The sequence below is a fragment of the Ischnura elegans genome, chromosome 6, assembly GCF_921293095.1.
Source record: "Ischnura elegans chromosome 6, ioIscEleg1.1, whole genome shotgun sequence".
Taxonomy (NCBI): Eukaryota; Metazoa; Arthropoda; class Insecta; order Odonata; family Coenagrionidae; genus Ischnura; species Ischnura elegans.
Window position 1 is genome coordinate 109,167,802 of NC_060251.1, and position 27,474 is coordinate 109,195,275.

General features: G+C 37.7%; 1 protein-coding gene and 2 non-coding genes across 4 annotated transcripts in view; 2 read left to right on the forward strand and 1 right to left on the reverse strand.

The window, feature by feature from the left end:
- Nucleotides 1-27,474, forward strand: part of LOC124161497 (protein FAM13A) — a 395,360-nt gene that overhangs the window by 85,510 nt on the left and 282,376 nt on the right. For both annotated transcript variants that reach the window (XM_046537832.1, XM_046537830.1), the window contains exon 3: nucleotides 14,944-14,983. The gene's annotated coding sequence lies outside the window, so the exon portion shown is untranslated. The remainder of the gene's footprint in view (nucleotides 1-14,943; nucleotides 14,984-27,474) is intronic.
- Trnar-acg lies at nucleotides 23,857-23,929 on the forward strand. The gene has a single exon. It is a non-coding gene; the product is annotated as a tRNA-Arg (tRNA).
- Trnar-acg lies at nucleotides 24,787-24,859 on the reverse strand. Its single transcript has one exon. It is a non-coding gene; the product is annotated as a tRNA-Arg (tRNA).

A 27,474-nucleotide genomic window follows, 5' to 3' on the forward strand; every position in this document is an offset into this window, starting at 1 on the left:
CTTTTTCAATTTAATTTTTACATTCCTTGAACCTGTTGTAGTTTTCTTTTCATGCCGACAATTCTTTCGCTATCAATGCACTAGTATTCACAAGGGTTTGATGCCCGTGGATATTCGTTATAATTTGACAATCTCCTTGTTGTGACGTCGGTAACTCTTTAAAGGTAGTTGATGGATTGAAATGAGTAAAGCGCGGGTCTCTTCATTTTCTTTCTCTATTCTCCTTTTGTTGATGGTTATGTGCTTTTCCATGCAAAAATAACTTTGGCAATGGATGGAAGCGCAATTTTCTTTCCTCTTAGCTTTTGACCTTTATGAACCTTAGGAAAATTTTATGAACCATGTCATACCTTCGCCATCGTAAACCTTTGAATTATTACAATGTGATTTTATTATTACCCTGTTTAAATCGTTTTACCTATAACATCAACGTCTCGATAGACAATGCGTTTATCGTCATCAGGGTGAATGTATAAGATTGACTGAATAACAAAACCGCTGAGATGTAACTATGAACAGTCACAAAAATTATGTTACTACTGATTGGCCGGAAAGATCTTAAATATTTTAACTATCATTACCTTATTATTATTACTCTTATTACCTTATTTTAGTGAAATTAAACAAGCAGAGCAGCCAAATTATACTACCCACTGTTTTCAAATCACTATTATTTTGACCTTCCCCTTCGTATCATATCAATCTAGATTCCGTATTCCTTTACGTAATTCAGTTACAAATAATGTGTATGTGGATGTTGCGGAGAATGGAGAAGGTGAAGTGGACCGATAGGGAGAATAACGACTAAGTGGTGGGTAAGTGAGGATAGGGAATTGGTGGTAATGGTGGGATGAGGATGGGGAATTGTTGAGGAGAATCGGAGGAGATAGTGAGTTTGGATGGAGGGATTACTAAGCACGGAGGGAATGTTGTTTCAGGGAAGGGTAATAGGTAAGAGATGACTGGTAAGAAAGAGAATAAAATTTATGGATATAATTAAAGGGAGTAGGTTTCATTGCTAATTGAAGAGGGAAGTTCTGTTGAGAGAGAGGCCGTGGTAGTGCTCCATGTAAATCTACCTTAAGCTATATAATACCTTTAATATTCATAATAATAAAATGATTTTGAAATGTGGGTGTTGAATGAAAAGTAGGATTTCGAAAGGAGGCTGGAGAGATTGAGGATGAAAAGAGCACTCTTGGAAACAAAACAGAAGAGAAAGGGAATCTGAATCGGACACAATTTCATAGAGAAAGGAATTTTTGAGGCAGCAATTGAGTTAGCAATGGAAAAAGAAAAGAGCGAAGGAAATGAAAAGTGAATATTATAAATGGGCCGAGGAGAGGAGGTTGAATGGAAACAGAAGAAGTAGTCCTGGATAGGAAATAGTGGAAAGATCTTCAGTTGGAGAATTTTTATTAGGGGTACAGGATTTTTCCATTTTCTGCCTCTCCTCTCCCACCAAGTGCTGGACATGGTGGGTGAGGAGAGGCAGCTTGTATGTGAGATTCGGAGGAGGCAGAAGGTACGTAGTTGAAAACAGATGTTAGAATGTAAGTTAAACTTGGAAGAGGTCGTAAGAGAAAAGGATCTTTAAATAGAATGAACGGGAGTTGACCTTACTGTGAATTGAAGAGGGGAGTGCTTGAGGGAAGGGGGAGGCTTCCAGAATGCTTCTTAAGTACTCGATGGAAACCTACCTTAATCGGTAGAAAACTTGAGTATATTGGGGAATGAAGCCTTGAATTTGGGATGTATTTGTTGAGTATCGCTCATGTTGGTGCCGGGCATAACTGACTATGTTTATTCAAATATATTTTTCTCACTGTGTATCAAAGAAAAACACCTCTTATCTTTGTGAATGGTTGACTTGGGTATAATATTTTCAAGCCATTTTAAGACAGACTATACTGGTTTAGCACACTATTGATTATACCTAGCCCTGGCAGTGAAAAGCCTCTCATTAATTCAGTTCCTGTCTCACGCAATCGCGCTGCTTTGGCCGATTACTTCCGATAATAAAAGAGGTTTTTCCCTCTATGCCGTTCTACAAGCTGATGAGTCATGAAATACTGTTTTCTGTCATGTATTAACGAGTTTTCTTTTACCACTGCTGAGGGAAACCGATGCTAGAGCAGCCAAGGCAAACCATTTGGAGAATGATTCATTCAGAGGTTTGATAGAAGCTTTAGCTTTAGCTTTAGCTCAATTTATGCCGTTTCATACACGATTGCGGTTGTCAATACTTGTCGTTTTGTTTTGTACTTGGTTTTAAAAATGAAAAAATATCATCAATATGGTAGCTATTTTCTTGTTGCCACCCAACCTCTCTCAATCGTTGGATACATGTAGCTGCGGCAGTGTTTGTTTTATATTATCAGCAGGGAATCGGGCTAACTGTTGCTGACCCAAGAGAGGTAATTAATTTTTCCCGCCTGCGATAAGCAGATGGTTTTTACTGTCGATCTTATCGGATAGGAGTATATATGTACACATTAGGATAGGCCTCAATGTTTACTCCCATGATCTCAATTATTTATCTTATTATCTTTCTTATTATTTTTTTCTCCTTGCAGTATCATGGATCTATCTATGCTTACGTTCATACGTCAGCGATCGAGCAAATTTGTTTTGCTCGCCGTTTATAATTTTTTTGATCTCATAGACACGTCGGTATCGATTAAGGTTTGTGAATGTTTAAGAATCGAAGCGACTCGAATCACGTGTGACTAAATTTTTGAGCGAATCGAAACTCGGAAAGGTTTGTCTCGTAATGCGAAGCTCATGATGTTTCCAAGTATAGTCAGTTGTGGAAATGACCCGATCGAGAAATTTTCTTTTCCTCTATAAGCAGTTCTCTGAAATAATGCCAAGTATTTTTTCTCACAGCAGCATATTACCAAAATGTCTCTATGTGACTTATGGCTTTACAATACCTACTGTGTTTTTTTGAAGCTTGTTCTTTTTGCTTGATCGTAATCAAATTTTATTGTAATAAAATTGTTTTCAGTTTTTTATTCTCCTATGATATTTACTATATTACTTCCGATGCGGTATATTGTTCAGGAAGTACTAGTCAAAATTGAACACAGTTATTCTTGAGAATCTATGTATCCTAAGTTGAAATAAATAAATAAATAAATAAAACAATGACTTATTAAGGGAAACTACATCTTCTTAGAAACTACATTTTGTAAGGGTAATAAGCCTAGTATTTTTTGCCATAGTTTCTTTATTAATGACGTGCTTTAAGTAAGCATTTTCTGAATATTTAATCTTGAGGAATTTTATGAGTCATTGTTCCTTGAACTGTCAAATTATTTTTTGGGAATAACACGTTCACCTTCCATGTATTTTGAGCAGAAACGATGCTGCTTTTCCAAAAAAATTAGAAAAAATTCCCCGTAAGTTCACATTTTTTGTATCGCATTAGAACCGTGAATTTCACAAACAAAAAAATGCGCGGCAAGAATAAAAGCGTTGAATTGTATGAAAAGAATTAGTAGAATGAAACTAATTTTGAACGGCACTAAAATACGGTGAAATAGTTGAAAATGTATATTGACATTTAAAAATTAATTTATAGACTATTAATTATCATCATAAGTCTACTATCCCGACATGAGTTTAATCATAGACTAAGTATATTATACTTACTTTATATCAATTTTATATTATATATTTAACAACATCAGGGGCCCATGTCACAGAAATTGGGTTGGTAATCAATCATTCTTATAATTGAATTTTCAATGTGGGCAAAGTGATTACTGCTCTGACACTTATAGACAAATTCTGCACGACAATAACCCACAAAATTTTAGCTTTCCATTCCGGGTGACGGTGACAACTAAGAACGGTAAAACGGAGAGGTCGATAAATGCGAGAAACACTTCGCGAATGGTGCACTGTGAATCTAATTTTTAGTGTAGAGCTCAAAAAAGATATAATAAGTTATGGTATAACTCGGATCTTTGCGTTATTAAGTTGCACCTGAACGTAAACATTCCCATGAATTTTGTCCTTAATCTCATATCGCGCTTCATTTGTTTTAAACACCGCTATGAGACGAATTTATTTTTCGTTACATAGCTTAAATTAATAACATTAAAACGAGTTATTGCTTCATTATAACATATATACTTACTCTATGGTTTGATGCACCTCTCCCCTCTGCTCTCCTGTCTCCTGTCAGCTTTCCTATTCAAATTTAAGTGTTTATTTTATTATGAGTCCTTAATAATCTGTCCCATGTATATAATTCCGGACCTTTCTTAGGACTTCCTCAACCCATCCACCCATCCTTCCCTGATTGTCTTCATCAGGTCGTCATGCCTTATGATGTCCCCGATTTTATTTTCCTCTTTTTCTTGGGGTTTTCAGAAGGCCTCTCTTTTCTCCCACTTTTCTTAGGACTACTTCATTGTGTACTCTGTCGATCTCTTTTATCGTCATCATTTATCTTTTGAATTATACTTCGAAAGCTTCCACTTTTGACTTCTTTCGGCTATTAAACGTTCCCTTCATTTTGTTTTCCTGCGACAGAGAATGTTTTTCTTTTGAGCATTTCTTTTGCCGCTATTGGTGATGTTTTTTCGGGTATGCTCCGCGCACTTTTATTCGGTTTGTTGCCCGACGTTTCGTGGCCGTTGCTTGTCACTTTTTCTCAGGGAATGACCCATTCCATGACTTCCTCTTCCTACATGGTATCCTTTTATTTATTCTTTTCTCAGCGATCATCTGCAGTTGTGATGACCCGCGAATGATTCAGCGAATAAAGTTTTTGAACTGTTCTTTATTTATTTATTATTTGTTTCCTTCACCCCGAAAATAGCACTGCATGGTCTTTAAATCGGAGGGTTTACAACAATTAACGTTGGACAACCACAAAAAACCATGCTCTGATTAGGAAAAACCTACCCAGGCGGCACTCGACTCAGCGTGGCAGGCGAACACTGTACCCCGCCGCCATCGAGGCCGGCTAAATATGAATCGTTGGAAGTATGTATTTTGCGATTCGCGAAATAAACCCTAGCCTACATAACCTACCAAACTCCTACCTACCTATACTACCTTAACCGGTAGAATACCTTTAATGATTACTTTTGCCTGTCCTTTGCTGGTGGCCCACCTTCGACAACCCACCTTTGTCTGCCACGCCCATAGTCTCGGGCACCGCCGTGCTGTCCTTCCCTTCCACCCCTACCGTCGGCTGCACCCCTTGCCCAGGAATAGCGTCGTCCCCACGAGGAGCAGACACGCATGCGAGGGGGTGCATATCCCTCCCTGTCCCCCGTCGCATGTCGGGGGGGTTATTGGGAACTCGTCCTTGTGGGGTCCTTGCGTTTGTGTGCGACGGGGGTTTATGATGAGGGTTTCTGCGTTGGATGGAAGGGAGTCACCTCGGGTGGAAATCCCCAATGCATGGAAGGGGTCAATAATTTCGAAAGTGAAATCCTAGTTCGAAGGGTTTGGCTCGTACGTGCACGATAGGGTACGGTTGTACTCAAAGGGGTTACCCCTCCCCCCCCCCCCCCGTTTTCACTTTCCAATGCCTCACGCTATGTCTGTCACGTTTTGTTTCCTCAATTTCCACTGTGGAAGGCGGTGAATTCTTCTCGGGTTTCCATCCGGGTGAGCTCCATCTCCATCGCTGCCGACGTTTCGATAGAATCCTTTTCTATCGTCATCGGCCCTGATGACGATAGAAAAGGATTCAATCGAAACGTCGGCAGCGATGGAGATGGAGCTCACCCGGATGGAAACCCGAGAAGAATTCACCGCCATCATACGCCGGGAAAAAGTGAAATCTTACATTCCACTGTGGAAGTTTGCAGTAAAGTAACGAAACTTTACTAATCACCCACAATATGAAAAATAGTTTGTACTTTATTATTATTATCATTAAAATGCTTTACCGATTAAGGTAGGTTTACATATGGAGTATTTTGCATGTTATCCCGGCATGTCACCTATCCAGTTCAGTTTCTGTTTTTGGTTATGTTCACGTTAAAAGGATTATGCCATTTTGTTAATTATTTTATTGTTCGCTTAGGTGTTGTTTTGTGCGGCATATTTTTTATTGCATGTTTATGTTAAATTTTGTATGCTTTTCGCTTTTTCACAATTTCTTAAATCCGTTGTTTTTTTAATCGAATTTCAATCACCTTATTCTCACCACCATTGTAACATTGGTGAAAAAAGGGGTAATGTACCCAGAGATAATAAATATTATTATTATTATCCTAACTTGGACTTCTCTCTTCAATTCAAAATGAGGTCTACTCCCTTCCATTCTATTCTCTTCCTTCCTTTTCGTGCTTACCTGACATTCTTTCCGCTAACATTCTTTTTAACATCCCCTCCCCGCTAAGTACTCGATCCATCCATACCTTCCGCCTCCTCAGTATCACATCTAAAAGTTGCTCCTCCTCACCCACCATGTCCAGCACTACGTCGTTTCTCCATTCTTCTCCTCACCCGCATTTCGAATGTCTCTAGTCTTCTCTCGTCCTCCTTTTCCACGTTTCCAAGTTTCAACGTTTCCGCACCGTAAAGCGCCACACTCCTAATCAGACTCTTCACTAACCTTTCCTTTAAACTCTTGCATAACGATCCTCTCAGAAGCTCCTTCACACTCCAGATCAGACTCTTCACTAACCTTTTCTTTAAACTCTTGCATAAAGATCCTCTCACAAGCTCTTTCTGGTTCATAAACGCCTGCTTTGCTTATACAATTCGCTTCCTGATGTCCTCAACGCTGTATCCATTTTCCTCTCATGTGCTGTCCAAATAGTTGAATTGCTCTACCTGTACAAGTTTTTCCTCACCTTGAATTTCAAAAACTCTTGCATAACGATCATCTCGTATGGTCTATCCTGTTCATGAACGCGGGTTATACGTACGATAACAGAAATATTGAGTGAATTTTGCGAAGTTTAATTACTTTTATGTCGATTTATAAAAGGGCTCGAATCGATTGATTCGAGGAAAGGGTTGCACGGGTAAGATAGGGTGCGGATGTACTCAAGGTGGTTCTCCCCGGTCGATTCTCCCCCGTTTTCACTTTCCTACGTCTCCCGCAGTGTCTGGCACATTCTGTTTTCGCCATATCGAACCGTATAGGGGAGCTCATTCAGGTTTCATCGTTAAAGGCAGGATATCACCAGGCTGCATGCGGGCACAAATAGAATTCCACATATCCCACTCCATTACTATTTACCACTTATTATTATTAACATTAGGACTATTCTCCCTAAAACGTACATTTCCTACAAGAAGTATTAAAAGTAAATAAATTTTTGTTTACATTAGAACCAAAATTGTGTTATTACGGTTTGCCATTCATGCAATCTAATGACTTGGAGTGGCAGAGATCGTTGCTAATATGTACGCTGTTTTTTTAATTTTTATGTTGTGTTGTCTACGGACATGATTCAACTGTCTACGAACATGATATAAATGTCCACGGATACGACAGAAGAGGAGACTTTCGAGAAGAGGAGACTCTCAGAAGAGGAGACGTGTTTACTCTCGAGAAAAAAATTGTTTTATTAGTCATTGGACATTCTGTAACTCCTAGTGTATCATCATATCCGTAACCATCTGTCATGTCCATGGACTGCAGAGTTCACGGACATGACGTCCACGGACATGACATCCACGGAAATGATGATTTCCTAAAAATTAAGGTATAGTTGGACAGGCAATGGGATAGGAAACTGTCCTTAATACATTGAACTTGCATCTTATAGCCGTAAAATAAATCTCAATTGTAATATAAAAAAGGTGCAGAATTATTCAGCCTTAAAATTATATTGAAAGTATATTGAGAGATTGATTTGATTATTATTTGCTTTTTCACGAATAAGGTTTTTATTCGTGAATGTGTAGTTAGATGAGTCCCAGTGTTTAGAGACAAAGAGAAAGTATATTGGTAGTTGGTGCTCAAATAGAGAGAATAATTACTAGGACCATTTTTCATTATTTTATCCTCCATCCTTCTAATTCTTTTACTGTATTATACCATTTTTGAGCTCATTCACATAGCGATGATCATTTTAAGTCCCAATTTTTAGAAAAAAGGAAGCGTTGTTTATCTCAAAGTCCGTTCTATTAACTGTTCCGCTCAGAGCATATGAATTTACTTGTTTTCGTCGATAGCCAACCTTTAGCCTTACTCCTTCCAGCGTACGTATGTGATGACTTCAAGTGCTTCATTTAAGCGGCTTTAAGTGGGAAAAAACAGAGAAATCTCTTTCTTGGCAGTGAAAACAATTGTGCACTTAGGGCTTTACTTAACCATTATTCTTTTGCATCCAATTTGGCCATCCATTTGAATAATGATGATCACTTTCCTATCATATATTTGTCGCTTCAATACCTTTTTATAGAATGTTTAATCCACAGGTGCGTAATTAGTACGTTATTGTGAGAATTAAAACATTTTTTCCTCGTCTGACATTGATTGTTTGAGGCGTTACTTGGTGAAAGCGATTCATAATTAAATTATCAAAGCACAAAGTTCTTCTTTTTTTAATTTAATTCGTCTGACATTGAAAGGTGAATGAAAATAAAAGTATTCGGATTTTAAAAAGTGAGAAAAATGAGTTTTGTAACGGCCAATTAAACAGATATATTGATTGCGATAATGTGTCACTATGCCATAAGAGCTGAATCGTTACCAATAAATCTATTTAGTGAGTTGTTTTTAATTTACCATTTTAAATTCCTGCGAAGAGCTTCCACAACTTGATGATTAGAGTTTGAATGATTAAATAAATTAAATAAGATTATAATCGGTTCAATTATGTAACTGTTTGTTGCGAACTAATAAATAATGCTGAATAAGTATTTGATGTATATTGATGAAATTTAATGGATCCATTAGATGTTGTCAGCCATTATTTTTTATCACTTAAGAACTTGTATCGATGTTTTCGTCCCTCGCATTTTACGAATATCATCTTTATCATAGTTGCGTGGCTATTATTAACTTTCTCACTCTCTTCGTTGAGTCATAACTTGAGAACGTCGTCAATGATTTCCGAGAAGTAATCCACGGAACGTTACCCGATCGTTTTTATTTCGCTTAAAAATATGGACGTCTCATCGTGGATTCAGCATTTTTCGCCTTTGAATGGCGTGCAGAAAAAAATGCACATCTCCTGAGCGCACTATTTCAATTCTCCTGGAAACGGAAGTGCTTCGTCATTGCTTAGCCGTGCAACATTGCATCATGTTTTGGTCTTTTCCGCTTGAGTTCGCGCACAGGTCATCACTTGAATACCTCGACGTATGCCGCGCTATTGAAAGCTAAAGCGAAGGCGTGCCTTCGGTCACTCGAGTCTCTAGGCATTCAGCTATGCAAAGCTTTCTTGTGAAGAATGGTGCGTGCTGATTAATAGCTTTGAGGCGGGAGGTAGAGCGTTCACATTTACAATGCACACTTCTGCATTCTTTTCTCGTCGGAATATTGCAAACGCTGCCATGCGTTCTGTCCTTTATGTTCTTATGCTGTATGCAGTTGGTTCTTATGCTGACGCTAATAACGAAGTATCGGAGGGCTGTGCGCTTGCAAAAGTTGCACATCAGCACTACTTTCTGATATAATGACCTTAATGGCATTTTTGATGCTTTGCTAGTTTAGTAATTGCGATCATCCACCTTATCGTTCATTATTTTTCGAGGCGTTTATACTCCTCTTTGTCATATAATTCGGAAACTAAACTTCCACTAATTTTCAAGCAGTTGGGCTGGAAGAGTCAGGCCTTTAAGGAACGAGGTGGTTATAAACATGATTTAAATACGAAGCTCAGTTTCTCAAAATTTATTTTAATAGCGAAGTGTATTGTATATTATATAGGATATATAATACCTATAAGGAAACACGATTTGTCGGAATGCACGTTTACAAGGACAGCAAGGATATTCGTGGGCCATTTACCTGTGAATGGTGAAGTTGCGAGAAAAGGCAGTATTGGAACTGGAAGTCACAAAATCGACCTTCACCTTGCACACTGCGCGCACAAAGATATTCTTCGCTTCTTCGAATTGAGCTCATTTTTAGAGGCTGCTTTACAAAAACTTTGAAAATTTGACCATTTGTTTTCGGAAATCCCCTTGCTGCTTACTTACTCCCGCCTCTCCATTTTCAAAGACACACTCTCTCTTTACCCTATCCCCCCTTTTTTACTCTTCTCCACTTATCTGTGATTCTTCCCACGTGTCGTTATTCTACAGTAATGACTAGGGCCCTTTTCCACCGTGGGTTTCCCACTTCCCTTAGTTGTATCTTTTCCCTCTGTCTCCGCTCTGTACGCCTGTCTACCCCTTCTTCAAACACGCCAAATCCTCCCCAACCCCTCTCTCAAAGGTATAAAGGTGATTTTCAAAGTAAATACGGCAGAGTGGTTATGAATTAGTTTATTTATAGATTGATTTAAATTTTAAAAATATTTTCTGAAATGTATCAAATATTTGAAAGAGTCTAATCATAAAATGCGCCGTATCTAAAAAAGTAGAGCTGTTACATAAAAACGGATATCATATTTGGATTCAGCACCACCAATATTGTTAATATCAGCTCAAAAACTCCCGGCACCAAAAAAAAAGTTTTTTTTTGTTGGCCTGTGTATACAAAGCAGATTGAATGGGGATGTTATCTGAAGGTCGGGAAATTAGCAGAGGGTAGGGAATGAGTGTTAGGTGGCGCTGAATGCATTTGCAGGGTTCATTAATGAGAGGAAGATGCAAAGGACGCAGCGGACGCAATCGTAAGGAGCACTATTGGCTTCGAGAGCGTAATGTGCACCTTTGTACTAACTTTGGCCGCTGTCCATGAAGAACAGCCGCAAAAAGCCGACCCAGGATGAAAGTGAACTTAATCCCGTCAATACTTCTTTGCGATAATATCTTGCGGGAAGTTTAATTTTTTTTCATTTTAAATTCGAAGGTTTCCCTCAGATTATTTCAAGGCACAGGTAAATTGGAGCTTTATTTCGATTCATAACATTTTTTTCCAGAAAGGTAATGCATAAAAAACTTTGAAATTCGAATATAGTGACGGCTTAGTAGTAGCTTAGCCGTATGGAAACGCATAGCGGACAGACAAACAGACATCCTCTTTTATGTGTATAGGTGAAATGAAAAACACTTATGGTATTCTCTAAGCAAAAGAAAAAAAATGATATAATGTAATTAAAAATTATTTAAAAAAATATATGTATGCATATATTCAAGATGCCAATGTTTCATAATGTTACCTTTTCTACACACGCAACACTTTACGCAGACAACGATACACATGCGCCAATTTCGTTAAAATAATAATAATTAATTTTATTACTCCACAAACAAATTACATGAAAATAGCAAAATTGAATAATTTTAGGTAGCCGCGAAGGATAACCTGTTTGAGGCAACCATCCAAAATAATAATACATTATGCTTTACGTATAGTGTAGCCCATTTTGTGTTACCTTGCTAATCTATACTAACAAACAAGTGCGTTCATATAAAAACAACTAAAGTAGTATTTATAAATCATTTACATCTATATTTTATGACAATATTTTTTCTTCACTTTCTTTAGTGAGAAGCCAAGAATGTGCATTTTGTAGAAACTTTTTCAAAGACTTTGAAATAAAGCATGGCTGGGGTAACAAATTACAAACCTTTGGTCCTACGTACAAAAAACATCTTTTAAACAAAGCCAAATTTGGTTGTGGCAAGGGCACACTTATTTTACGCAGGGTAAAGGGAGAAGGCAGGGACTGAAATATTTAAGAGTTGCCATTTATTTCATTTCTCTCGTAAACTGGCTGGTTGTGGCGAGTTTTGTTCTCACCGCTACAGCAAAAGTATACGCGCCTTCGGCGCTGACGATGGGTGAAGTCACTTTGTTGTATTCCAACTATAAATTTTAGGTACCACTCGCTACGACTTAGCGGCGCCATACTCGGTTACCTGAGGATGACCCCCCTAATCACGACCTAGTCATACCTAAAAATAAATTTGTGGAATGCAACAAAGTTTTTCATTTCATTGACAATTTCCAAGACCTTGAAAACTGAATCATGTGCCGTAACCGGGGTCGGTTGAAATCAATAACTGTGGAAATAGAATAGTACTTTTCATTATGTTAAGTAATGATTAGACGACAGGCTCAGCCTGAGAGATGCGTCTTCTTAAGCTACCTCGTACATAACGTTGATAATATCTATGTGAGGCTATAAGAAATTAAAGTGCCTGCCGTGAGGAGAAAAAAAAAGAAATTAAATGCTCCTTGTTAGGGCCTTCCGTACGTGTCGTGAGCTCCTTTTAACCGAAGTCGTTCCAATTAAGGAATGATAAAAGAGAGATGAGGAACACGCCCTTGCCATTTTCCTGCAGCGCATTTCATCCCTTTGGGGGGTGAGGCGGTGTAGGTTTTGTTATTGTTGTTCCCCGCGACCTTAGTTAGCATCTTGCGCTAGTGCGTAAGAGGCTTTATCGCGCGGTGGCTCGGATCCGTTGAACCCTACGTCGTCAGCGGAATGCGTGGTATGTCCCCGCGAACCGCGCTTTGGTGTCACGTCGGATCGTTACTTCCGGGGCCGACTCCATGCCGTATGTGTGTGTGTGTATGTGTCACATGACACTCGGGGGGACACCTGACCGCGTATGGAGCACCATAAAACACCCCTCCTCTTCCTTCTCCCCCCCGAGAGGAATTTGCCGCCGCTTTTTTTCTCATGAGTACTCATATGTGTGTATCTTGTGATTTTGCAGCGGAATTTTCCGCCCATAGGCGGAATAAAAAATACCGTGAATTCTTTTAAGGTGGCCTTGTTAACAACAATTTAACTTGACTTGACCCTTTAGTGCCACCGAAATGAGTGGTATTTGGGAAAAGGGCCTCCGTAAATTTAAGAATTTTGTTGCACTTCATGAAAAATTACAATATGAAGTTACTTTTTTAGATATCAAAGCAACGTTTTTTTAATTGTACCTAGAAGGAATTGAATTGGATAGATGAGGCTGATACTTTGTGGAGATTCATTATAAGATATGAAGTGAAACACTTTGCACTTTCCACATAAAAATTTTATTAAACTAGAGTCGACATGTTTCGATAATACAGTCTTGATAATGCTGCAGTGCAGCGAAACATGTCGACTCTAGTTTAATAAAATTTTTATGTGGAAAGTGCAAAGTGTTTCACTTCATATCCCCTAGAAGGAATTATTTTCTGTTTATATTCCATTAGATAAAGGATAAAACCAAATGCATTAACGTATTATTATTATAAATCTTGTCTGTCCTCGAGCCGATGTATCTGCTCGTGGCTTTTTTCGTCAGTGGAGCAAAAGCCAATGTGTCGGCCCGTTGCACTGAGAGCGTCAAAAGTCGGTTTAAAGAAAATATTAGCCATAAATTGACATTCAGCGCTTGGCGATAAATAAGCTTCTCCGCCGAAGGAAATATCTACTCATGAAAATCTTGATATAAAGACGGAACAGCCTTTAAGGACATATTTTGAGTCATGATGGCCTGATGAAAACAATCATCGAGGGACAAGTAGATGGCAAGAAAGGAAAAGGAAGACCTCGAACGAAATATATGAAACGGGTAAAGAATGATGCGAAAAAGAGGACATACGTAGGTGTGCAAAATTGGAGAATCGAGTGAAGAGCTATGTCAAACGAATCTCAACGTGTTTGACCAGTGATAATGACAGATTTGGGGCGATTAAAGAAAAAATTAAGGCTTGACGCCGTCAATCTGGCCGCCTGGAGAACTTACATCTAACTGCCGCACAAAAAGTATTTAAAGGTGTTTTGTTGTTGAGTATCAAATTTGAATCTTGGAGTGCAGATCTTAAAATTGAAAAGCGAACATAAAGCGATAGCATGATCACCCCTTCGGTGACTTAAAAACGTGACTTAGAACGTGACTTAGAACGTGACTTAGACGTGTGCTTATAGAAAGCTTACGCGAACGATTGTGACTGGGGCATCTCTCCGGCACCCCATTTATAATTCCTAAATTATGTGTTGCATTTTAGTCTTTCCTGTAACACGATGGCTCTTTTTTTTAATGATATTATATCTTGTTTTGCATAATTTATGAATACATTGTAAGCTACATTTAAGCTTTCACATTTATTTTGTATAGGCAGTTATCTTCCATATTTTGCTATTGTAACTGTACATTGATTAACTTGCTATGAAAAAAGTTCAAAAGGTGCCATTGTAGAATACTGCCGTTATTGAAGTTATAATATAATAAAATTTATTGCATTCAAATATTATTACTACACTCACATAACAAACAAGTCTTTTTTCTTCCCGCCAACAGTTGTGCGGGGTAACTAAGTTACTTCAAAAATAAAGATTGAAATTTTCAAAAACAATTTGACCGTAAAAAAATCATTCGTCGCCTAAATAACGAAAAAGTAGTTGAGCTCAGGTACAAACAATATCAAAGGGATAAATGAATAAGTAGAAAAATTTTGCAACATTAGCGTTATTTGGGGGAACTGAGTTACTCCGCACATTCACAGAAGGTTTAAATTGAAATGGTGTTTATATCTTCACGGCGAGTAAATAGTATCAAATTTGAATCTTGGAGTGCAGATCAGAGTTGAAAGTCAGTACGCTCATAAAAATTGCCATCGTCAACAATAGTTCTAAATCGAGGTAGTGAATTCATTGGATGCGAAGAAAATTAGTTATTTGTTTTATTTTTCCTGACCTCTGATTATTATGTTAAATTTGAATCTTGAAGAGTAGATCTTTAAATTGAAATGCAAGTTTTGAAACCGTTTCGGTTTATTTTTCAACGATCATGAGGGCTTGAAATTAAAATGAGTACTACATTTTTTTATACATAATGAAAAATAAATAAAAGAATTCCTGTCTCCCGGGCTGATACTAATTCCACTTTTTTATTGTCCTCTAGGGAGGCTGTGGAGTTCTGGAAGCAGTTCGCGGATAAGAGGGTGAGTCCATATCACTTATGTTATATGTTACGACCTATGTAGCCGAATAATACTACGGCTATTATCTCAGTTTTATTTGGTTCTACCTACTCAGCTCTGGGATTAGCTGAAAATATTGGTACTTCGTGGAAGTGATGCTCAATTCTACGCATTATAATGATTCAATGACTTAGGCTCTTGAAGTATAATTTATATCAAATGCACTCTTTTGAAGGTTTTAAGGGCATTTTTTTAGGAATATGACTGAGAAGATCTATATGGCACCGAAAACGTTTTACGGCAAAGTGTTTCAGCCGTATTTGTATGTACAGATCCCGTTTGGATTTTTACCTTTGAGGTTTTCATTTCGGTGAAGTTTGGTGACCGTGTCGCCGGTGCGACGGACGTGCCGTTCAACGCTGCGCACTGAGCCTATGAATTTCTAATAATAATCGAAGTATTTTTATTGTGCTCTCAAATCAATATGTAATTTTTTCACAGAATACTTTGCGCTTGATTCCTTTACAGTTTGTTTTTATGTTGGACTTTAAAATTCAATGTTTTTCGAAACATTCATTTCAGATACTTATTATTGACGTCTCGAATAAAATTCAGCTTCATCTTCTTTATCATCGATTTCTCATTTAAGTACTCTTTTGAATCTGAAAAACCTCCATTTCGCCTAGCTATTGTATCTTTCTTGTTTCCTCTCTATTATATATTATATCGCTATTGTATCATTTCACCCACACGCTGGAATTTGGGCCTCTAATACTCGTAATTGTAATTATAAGTTGTGTGTTAGATATTTTTTACCAATTCAGAGTTAAAAAGAGTTTCTACTTTCCTCTGGTCCACATGCAGTGGGATAGGTTGAATTCCTTTTGGATTACCACAGCTTAGGTATGTCAAATTTTAAGTTTTGTTGCATGCTCATGAAACCTGAAATTTTTGCTTAACACTCTCAGCCCGAAAGTAAAAATTTTAACCTTGCCGTGATTCGAAAATTTTTTTCGTCATTTAGACTACATTTTAAGTAACAAGCGTGTTTTTTACTCAAAACTGAAAATGTGACGAAATAAGATGCTTAAAATATTGCATGTGTCCGGACCTAATGACTCAATTTTTTAACAACGTTTTCGTTGGCGCGAACTATACATGCTGTTAGTATTAATTTATAGGGCTCTTTCATTCTCAGTGAACATTCGGCTTTCACTGAGCTTTCTTTGTGGGCAAGCAATTTGAATCGTGCTATTCGCCCGGCTTCCATTTCGTCTTAATGGTCTCATACTCAGAAGTCCACCAGGAGTTTGCTATTCACGGTTATATCCGCCTTGCTATTTCGAATGTAACTTCGCCTTGCATTTGAGCGGGGAATATTCAAGTTCCGCAGTTTCGACCTTAATTTATGCCGTTGAATAATTTACTATCTTTCTACTGCGAGAACTTCCACTAAGCCTCCTGGGTTCACTGTCCTTCCACAAAAGGGCCTTCAATCCCGCAAAGTAGTTCAGAGCAACTCGTTCTCTCGTGTTCACGTTTGTTCCGATAATCTTTATAAGCTCTCTTATTCAAAGTCATTCCAGATAATACATGTTTAAGACGGTTCTGAGGGGATTTAAGTGATATTTAGGCCTGAAGGTAGGGTAATTTTCGTAACTCACATTATTTTTAAAGCTGTTAATTCATCCGAATCGCTTTCAAATCCTTGACTTCTTTCCTCTTAGTTTGGTAGTTTTATTGGAAGCACTTGCTCTTCGATATCATCCCATTTATTGGATCGGTCTAATGCTAGTAAATCGAGGTGCTTCGTAAAAGGGGTAATTTCGTGTTGCTGTTGTGTCTCGTAGCTCAGCTTTTGTACCGCAAATAATGTCCTATTTATGATTTATCAAGGATCAAAATCTTTAATTGATTAGTCCTTGGAAAAACCAATATAATAGAAAGACAGCTTAGCTTTGCATTGCTAGTACTGTCACTATTTTTCCTTGAAAGTAGTTTTTCGTATCTTTTCACTGCTTTCGCCTCAACTAGACTTCTTTTCATCGTACGGAAATAGAGTAACTCCTTATCTTTGGGATAGTTTCAGATATAGGGTTGAAATATCATCTGTTGTCATTTCCCAAAATATTAATGAAGACTTTATTTTCTGTATTTTTCCTCTTCTTTCGTTTATTAATTTGCAAGATTACTCTTACAGATCACTTCTGCTGCCTTCGTGATACCAAAAAATTGCGAGCAGCATGACTTTCTCCCCAATGATATGTATTCCTATGTATTTATGCGCTTTTTCTCTGTTTTTGTCGTAAATTTATACGCTTCATCCCACAAACGCATTCATTGGAGACCTTTGGTCCGAAATTTTATCTGAATTCCTCGACAGCATGTTTTTACTGTTTTCCGTCTTCTCCGTCTTGTAGAAGTTGCTACGCATGCTTGGCAGCCAAGTTAGCGCATGTTAGCGTTAGTCAATATTAAAATATCTTCCCACAATATCTTTTCACTAATAGGTGTTACTTATTTAGTCGAAGAGTCAGTACCACAAAGGCTTTCCATGGTTCTATCCTTGTCGATTCCATTTTATTGTTATTTTCATTGATTGATATTTTGGCGACTTGTGCTATTGTCATTCCATGTTTTTTTTTGCTGATTTTGAATTATTTTTTCTGCTTGATCTTGTCACTCGTATTTTTCTTTTTGATCTTATGAAAATTATTTTTAAAAAACAGTGATAGTGCCGTGTGGAATACTTGATGTATTTAAATCATCTGTGGATTTTTTTGTTATTTTACTCTTGAAGTTTTGAATTGTTTATCAGGAATTCATTTTCTCTCCTTAATTATTTTTGCTCCAACACCCACGTTCACATAAGTCTCGCGGATGTCTTAAAACACTTCTCCCTGATCCAACGCTGGCGTTGCCACCTTCTTCCCTTGGCCTTGTCTTCTTTTGTTTATTGTTCAATCTGGCCCGGCGAGACCACAAAGCATAAGTAAATGGCGGAACCACGAATATTACAAAAGAGGATCATCGTGTCGTCTTCTAAAATTGTCGTCACCCACCGCGCATTTAAATGGGTTTGTAAAAGTCGCCACTCGTGTCGCTGACGGACAAATTGATCCGAGTTTCACGGGGAAGTAAGGTATATTGGGGGGTAGGAACAGAAATTTATACACAAGATGATGTGATCAATCAAATTCATTACTTTTTTTTATATATTCCTTGAAATGGCAAACATTATAATGCAAACTATTGGATAAAGTGGATCGCATTGCACTCATCACCGCGCCGCGGACATTTTTGAAAGCCGATTAAAATGCGACCGAAGTGGCAACAGAAATCAGCCATATACAGGATGGATTTGGGCATCCTCTATGCAGTCCCTTAGGGCGGAACATTTTTGGTAATGGCGGAAGTTTTTTTTTAAAGAAAATAATGTTTTCTCTCGATACTAAAATTGTTTGTAAGACGAAAACATTTTTTTATTATCATGAAAAAGGCGTTAAACATTGGTAACATAGCGGAAAGCCGCATTAGGAGCGCATGGGGTTCTTACCTACACCAAAAGGTTGGCAGTACTGGTAAATGCTCTGAGGCCAAATGGCCTTAGTAAAGAAATTTTCCTTAAGAAAGAGATCTACTACGTATATGCAATGACTTTACTATGCATTGTTATGGAATAATAAATAAAAAAGTGATTTCTTTTGAGTTGTTGTGCTAACAATTGATTTCCTTTTTTATTTATATGGCAATAGATGTGTTCGCCATTACCCGACATGGCGGGCAATACCGAACAAAGCAAGGGTTTCGATATTTGAAATATGTAAATTTATAGGCCATAGTAAATATAGAAATAATTTGTATTTTGTTGTACAATAAACGCACTTTAATTGGAACAAATTTATTTTAAAATCGGTTTAGTCATTTCGGATTTAGAAAGAAAATGCCTCAGGTGTTCGCCATTCCCCTATTCTTTTTCTCAGTTCGCTTTTTGATCCTCTTAGCAAGTTTCTCTCTCCACCCAATACCATTTGCGGCACACCGGTCAATATTTCACTCTCGGAAAACTACCAGATATTTAGAATTACATCCTCCAGCGAAACCATAAGAACAGCCGCAAAAAACCGACCCAGGATGAAAGTGAACTTGATCCCGTTAATATTTCTTTGCGATAATATCTTGCGGGAAGCTTAATTTTTTTTTATTTTAAACTCGAAGGTTTCCCTCAGATTATTTCAAGGCACAGGTAAATTGGAGCTTTATTTCGATTCAAAACATTTTTTTCCAGGAAGGCAATGCATAAAAAAACTTCGAAGAAAGTGACGGCTTAGTAGTAGCTTAGCAATGCGGTCACAAATGGCTGCTGACGATGATTCCTGTTTGGATAATCAGCCATTCCATTATTTGTCCTTAGTGGTTATATATATTTCCCTACAAGAAGAAAATAGCTTGAGTCAAGTTAATTGAAATCCTTAAGTATTTTTATGTGAATATTGTTTTCACGATGTTAAAATCGCGAAATTGGAAGACAAAAACATAGTTTGTATGTTTTTTAATCATGAAAAATGAGAATTATTTTTAGATCTAGATGATTTTCAGAATATTTATGGGTAAGTATTAATATTTTGTTCTTAAGGAGTGGAAATTGACCTAATTATGAAAATGGTGGATCATATTAGTCAAATGTAATTGAAAGGGAAAGCAGTTTCGTAGTCTGAATCATCTAAGATAATATCAAAATAGTGCGTAGGTAATTTAGTTAATATAATTGTTAGCTAAGAGAAAGATGGTTTCTCATCATTTTAAAAATAAATCTTTTTGATGCTCGTTGATGTTGATGTGGCTAATGAAATAAATTGTGCATATAACAATTGGCTCTGAATTAATCCTAATATTTTATCGCTAAAATTTATTGATATTTGAGTGCATTTTTTCAAAATGCACTTTCTTTAACCTCGAGAAAGCCTCAGTCCAATGATCTTGAAATGTTTTTTTTCCTCTTTTTCATTTGCTGAGTAAACAGTAAATTTATCCACAAATATTACAACTTCGATGTTAAATTTATTTAAATGCAAAATTCCTATCTCCCACATTGGATAAAAGACTCATTTGAAATTTTGTAACTCTACTCTTAGAGCAAGACCACTACGATCCTTTTATCGCGTTTTGTTACATTACGTCAATATCGAATAAAGCGTGGATTTTAGTGGATGACATGAGGGAAATGCATCCACCCTTTCTACTTACGTACGTGATCATAATCCTATCAACGAAATACCATTACCACTGGTTAAATACGAATTTTGCCCTAGCGAAATCACACGTGTATTTTCTCTCTCTATTGTTCCTTTCGTGTCTGAGGTTGTGACTTCCTCGTCAACTTTTGTGGTAAACATCAAATACGGCTTCTTGTCTGTTCCTTGATCAAGTTATGAAATTCCCTCCTCTTTTAAGCATGGTGGATTGAAGTAAGTCCGCTGTTGATGAGAGTACTCCGGTGTTTTCCTTGTCGTCAAGGTCGAGCGCTTTTTGATGGGCCAAGAGGTCGTCATCAGCGATATGAATTACCAACCGCCTCCTAACTCGTTTTCTTGTGGGGATACGAAAATGGATACTAAAAGTAATAGCTAATCGCCAGTTAGGTTTGTAGTTGGGGTCAGTAGGAGAGGTAGATTGGTGGATCTCTGCACTCAGTCCGTTTGATGTCATAACTAAGTTTCATTCATGCAAGTACGTTTTGGATAACTATTAAGTTGACGAATCACTAATGCTGGTGCGGTTTATTTATCGCGAACAATTTCTCGTTTAAAACGTATGCCATTATCTTGAAATTTTCATAGTATGTAATTTAGACCCTTTTTTCATTCAGCATTTGCCTGTGCTTTACGTTCAAAAATTTTTCCGTAGATATTTTTTTCAGGTATTGCATTTTTCTATTTGAGGTACATGCAAACGTTCGCTATGGATCCACTCAAAATTCTCTTTGTTAAGTTGACAATTTAATCTAAATGAAACTGAATGACTCACTATTAAGTACCCCATGCCCATTAGTTTTTATTTCATGCATAGATGGAATAATATCGGAATGCTTTCTTTATTGGACTTATTCAGGACATTGTATTCTCCTAAAGCCAAGTTATGCGATACATTCGAGTTAACATAAGAATGTATAAAAGATTTTGGCGGACCAGAATTGAACGTGTAGGAAAGCACAAACCAAATTAAACCAAGTTCTACCTCCTGTACATGCATTCGTGCAAGATGGGTGTTTAAATGGTAAATTTTCGCTTTCTTTCAGCCTTCCATGTATTTATCCATTAACTTGAACGTGTTAATGTATCGAGTAACGAGGTTTTCACAATAAGTTCATTCTTATATAAAAAATATGTGGGAGTGTGTCGCGAGGTTTGCGTTTACGTGCGTCATCTGTTATAGCCTTATGCGCATGCGCGGCCAAACCTATTCGCCAAGTCTCGTTACACCCTGCTTAGCTGTGTGTGCTCTACCAGCAGTTGCTTGTCTTCATCTTGCCGTCTGGCAGTAACTTTGCGGTCTACTTCAGATGTCTTGCAGTAACCTCGCTGTCTAATTCAGCCGTACTGCTACAACCTTGCTGTCTAATTCAGCTTGTCTTGTAGCTGTCTTCTCATTTCGTTGTGTTTAAGTTGGAGGGCTGTTTTCTTAACCTCCGATGGGTCGTGCACAGAAGACGAAATGATTGATTGATTAAAAATTATTTCATCGCTAATTATTGAGCCCACTTGTGGAGTCGTTTCTACATAATCGCCTCGGCGAATTGGTCGTAACTGTGGACAAGCCTAACTATACCGTCTTCCTAGGATGTTCTCGCCATTAATTTTTCCAATGACTTTTGTCTTGGTCCTGAAGCTCACCGTCCGTTTGAAAACGCACCTTCCTAGCCACATCTTCATTTCATCGTATATGCAAGTCACACGTCACTAGGTTGGCATTGCACGGCGGGTGATCGAAAATGTCTCATTGAAATTTCTCAATGAGCAGTTGGGCTGCATCAGCGCTGCGATGACAGGCGTTGTCATGGATCAGAACACTTCCAGAAGTCAGCATGTCTCTTCTTTTGTTTTGAATGGGAATGGATGTAATTTTTCACACTGAACAGCTGCATTTAGGTTAAAATTATCTTTTATCGGCATAAAGTTCATGAAGACAAGTCAATTATATAGCCATTCATCGAGTTTTCTGGCTGTCACTCCGCAGTGCACACTCGGCAGAAGAATCAATTGAAGCAGTGTTGGAAATGAGATTGCTACTAACCTGAAACTAACAACTTACGATCATAAATGACTAGAGCATGTGGTGCGGAGGACTAGCAATTGCCCTATCCGAGCAGTACCCACCTGTCGCTTGTATGGTGTTTTTGCTGAGCGATCGTAGGTGGAAAAAGAAAACCGCCCTCATATTTAATTATGATAAATATTTAATTTATATCAGAGATAACGCAGGAAATTTCCATTGATATATTCCGACACGCGGCTACATGGATAAAATTGTTGAATAGCTTATCAACTCTTTAAATGTGATGTATAACAAGTATTAGTTCCTTTAGTGAAATGTATTTGGGCTCTTTTTTGTTTTTCCTCGTTCCCCCCCTCCCCCTTTTCCTTAGACTGTTGTTGTTTGGCTTCCCCTTCCCCTCCTCCCCCCACTCCTTCCCCTCTTCCCCACCCCTCCTCATCTCCATTGCCCTCATCCTGTGCCCACCCCAAGCTCTTCCACTTCCTGTTTGTCGCCCATCTCGCTCCACTTGTACGGGTTTCATTTAGTTCCCCTGTTGCTAACACCTTCTGACTGCCGCGGGTCAGTTTCTCCGGCTTAACGAATGACCCTCCTCGTCCAGGTCGAGTATCAGCTTGATATGGTTGGCGGTGACTCAAATATCTCGGTTGTGAAAAGCGTTCGCATCCTCTGCGGTGTTTTAGCTCTCCTCTGTGGAAATCCGAGTAGCCTCACGTTATCAAAATATCCGCTCGTTCATTTAAAAAAAAAATAATTAAATCACTCAACATCAATTTAATACATTTATTTTATTTTCAAAGGCTTGATTGATTTGTTTTAAATTATGGGAATAAATGAACAGTATAAGTATGTTGGTCTGCAATGAAATGGGAAAGTGTTAAATTCATATGCTAGTCATCTATGGAACGAATGTGTTGTACTAAAATTGGATAATTATATTTTCGTTGAATGAAGCAACAGAATAACAAGGATAATAGATCAGGACGCACGTAAGAAATTATTTTGCAGTACTGTGCTTTCAAATGAATATACGAGATATAATAATCAGAGAATCAAGTTATGACGAAATTTATCACGTACTACGTAATGCTCATGCTAAGAATGAAATGAATTTCTCGATATTCCAAGTGATGAATGATATATTAGTATTGTAATTGTATGTATTATTACCTTTCATTTTTAATGTTTGCAGCACAAGTATGATATTTACTCAGGCATGCTGAAGTTAAAGTCATAAACTGTGGCTGCTGTATCTGAGCGATGCTGATCAAAATCGTAGGAGTTTTTTTTCTGGTCAGTTTCACGAAAGATGGATGTAGGTACCTATCACAGGTTACTTCATGCCTGTTTTAAGTATCTATGATTGGTACTCTTTTTGACGTCTTATAAATGCACACGTTTCGAGCAAAAATAAAAGTGAGTTCAATGAACATATTGGGAAGGTTGCTTATTTTCACTGAACAAAAGACAGTTGTAATGTACTCTTAGGTAGTTTCACTGGCAGGGAGAGTACAGGTTATTGAAGATGAGATAACTCTGTCCCTAAGGACAATATTTTCTTCGCTAAGGCAGCTAATGTCGTCAGGTCTAATCATTTATAAAGGAACATTTATTCATGTGGCCCTGTGGCGCAACGGATAACGCGTCTGACTACGGATCAGAAGATTCCAGGTTCGAATCCTGGCAGGGTCGTTTTTTGTTTGTAGTTATTACCTTTTGATTGTGTTTTTTGTTAAATTTCCTATGATTTCTACTTTTTTAGAATTGTTTCGGACATGTTGGAAAATCATTAGAGGATAGTTTTTGGGAATTTCAATTAGAATCGATGGGACTACAGTTGCCATTTATGGTTTTCGCATTGATCCAATAATACATTAACGTGATCTAACGTGATCTATAATTAACGTGATAGGGAAGGCGTCTTTGCTTTCGCGATGGATATGAAATTTATATTGTTTTAAACATTATCGTTGTGATATTTCGTTCTTTTATTTCGAATTCCCTTGATTTTATGGTCACAGGCGGATGACTTTATTACCCTCTACTAATTCAAAACTTTTATTTCCATGAGAAAGAAATGAAATAGAATACTGAGGAGGACTAGATTTAAATCGTAGTCAGCATCTTCACCACACTTCTTTCTTGACTCAGATAACGTCAGAGCAAGGTTTGTGTAATGAGGTGTCTAAGCTAACCAGATTTTTCTTAAGATGTGCATTTTAGAATTTATTTAAAATATGCGATTTAGGATTGCTTTTTTTGATATCTCACCATGTCTTATAAATGCCATGTATTTTAAAGGTTACTCTAAGCTGATGAGAATTCCTTTGTGGCGATAAATGTAATGCAGCACTTTGTTCGAATTCGAGTTGATTCAATATTAAATATTTTCAACCTGGTTTAATTTGGCTTGGTTCGTTAAGACAACTTTTTCATTCACATTTTGTAGGAATTATGATATGCCGGAAAGTAGGTGGTTGTTTTCAAGTCGGAATAATATAAAATATCTCCCATGCACCTCGTGGTAGTATAAAAATTGAGGAAAAAGTCGACCCTGCCAGGATTCGAACCTGGAATCTTCTGATCCGTAGTCAGACGCGTTATCCGTTGCGCCACAGGGCCACATGTTATAAGTAGAAGACGATTTCTTAATGTTACTTCAGCCGCAACGGCGGTAGCTGTCTTTGGCGAAGAAAATCTTCCCCCTAAGAAAAGAGTATTAGATTCTTTCAATGAGAAAAGAATTTCTTTCTCTATCTAATCTTCTATAACCTTTGACTTTCCTTGCCAGTGAATATAGAACGTGTACATTGCAACTAACTGTACTCTGTTCTGCGGAAATGAGTGACTTTTTTACCCAATATTTTAGGTAAATTGATTTGTATTCCTTCTCGAAAACGTACATTTACAAGTTTTCAAAAACAGTACCGACCACGGGTACTTCACAAAGGCATTAAGTTACCGGTGATAGGTAACTACTAAGACGGTTTCTAAATGATCGACCAGCTGTTGCGTTCCTCAGAGTTATTTAATAAAACCTATTTTTCCGAATAAAATATGTTTACGTGGAGCGAATTTGTGTATTACCCCGGCCTGTCTCCGCTCCAATATTACTCTTCCTTTTTAGTTTGCAGTGAGGTACAGTGGAACCTAGGTAATTCGAACTTGTTTCATTCGATACATTCCTTAATTCGAGTATTTCACTTGGTCCCCAGTCTGTTGTATTCAAACAATAGGGTAGTTTCCTTCATCAAAGAAAACGAAATGCATTGATTGCTATTCGTTACCCACCATTAGTGTATTCACAATATAAAAATTATTTGGTTTTATAAATACCGGTTTAGACGAATGGCAATGGTCAATTTTAACCTCATTTGAAAAAGGCCAGATTGGCGCCCATGCGATTCCACTCCACGTGACGTCACAGGGACCTAGTGTCTACACGAGAGGATAGGAGTTTTACATTGTCTGAGATTACCAATGCATGCATGAGTCACATAGCTCAGGGAAACATCTCTTAATAATCACCTATTAAAACTGGCTAAGGTCGGAAAGTTTCCTTCGTTTGACAAGGTAGTAATAATCCATATTTAAGCCAAGCGCTACCTGCTAGCAGGGTAATCTGCTACCTGCTAGCAGCCTGCGTCGTATCAGCGCTCAAGCCTCGCCTAAAGGTCACCTCACAGGGCGGCAGTGGGAACCAGAAATACGTCAAACGGACTTTTCCCATCATTCCTACTTTTCCGTCGCGTTTTCGCGCGCTTGAAATTTTTCACTTTTCGTTTAATCGCGAAAAATAGATATCCAGGAGATTATATAGGGGTAATAATCTTTCGATCTAGGCAATAAAAAAATAATAGGAAATACCCTATGCTAAATAAATCATGGATAATTCGAAATTGATTTTGGATAATTCGAATTTTTTGTGTGTCAAATTAAGGTATAAATTATAATCGGCGATTCAAAATAATTGAGAATCCATCGGAAAATATGCTTTAATAACGCTATTGTCAAAAATGACATCTTGTCTAAACATATACGATTACGAGTGAAGTTGGTAGTGCAGAGCAGTTCAGATGTTGCTGAGGACATTTTAAGGTTAGAATAAAAATGTTACTAAACTCGCAGTTTGTTGGAATAAATATCCCTCTTTTAAGGTTACTTTAATCTTGTTAATAGGCTTCAATCAAAATATTTATATTTCAAGAGTGTCAATTTAATAATGAATTTTTGATTGCGATTATGAATTTTGTTGTTTTGGACTTCTTTAACCCATTATAACCCAATGTTGCTTCTAGAAAACATCAAAAATGTATGCATTTTAAGCTCTTATTAGGAATTATTTGAGCTACGTATTATTCTGTGGTGTAAATTATTACGACTTAATACTTATCTGTCACGATAATTATATTCGAGTGCAATATTTTCAAGTTTTCATGGTGAAAATTCTTGAAATCTGATTACTCACAGGAGCAGCTCTGGGTTAGAAAGGGTTCATTCGAATTTTTGGATATTTCGAAGTTTTTAAATGGTGCCTTGATGTTCGAATTACCCTAGTTACACTGTACATATATTCCCTTTTAGGCAATCTATTACTCGTATTCTATTCGTTCCTCTACCTCGCTTAACTTAATCTCATTTCCCTCTTCTTTCTCTCATTCTTCCTTCTAACATTGGCTTTAACATCCCTCTCCGCTCGGTACCAGCTCAATCCATACCTTCTGTCTCCTCCGTATCTCGTCTAGAAGTTTCCCATCCTCACCCACCATGTCCAGCGCTTCGATGTTCGTCTTCGCCTCCGTCCTCTTCACCTTCTCGATTGTCTTCCTCGCCAACATCCCTTCTAGAACATCGCCTCTCTTGTAGAATTTGAGTTTTTCTCGGCTCATAATCTCCAGGAATAATTTTTGGGTATCTCACCGAGCATAGTTTGCTATCATTTTCAGGGGTAGAATATGGATCCAAGTTCTTGTCGGTATTTATACTTTCGAATGCCGTTCCAATGGGTCCTGATTGGTTGTTTATCCATCGGTGTTGCTTTCGTACGTTATGGTTAATTATGCTCCTACAAGTATTGCTTAACTGGAAGCCTTTGTCCCTATTGCCGGTCTTTTCTTTTAGGCTGATTTGTATCACTTCTTATACGATATGATCCTAGCAATTGTCAGTGAGGCATAGAATCTTCGTATTTCCTATATTAATTCAATTCTCGAGGTCCAGGTAATGCTCTGCTACGG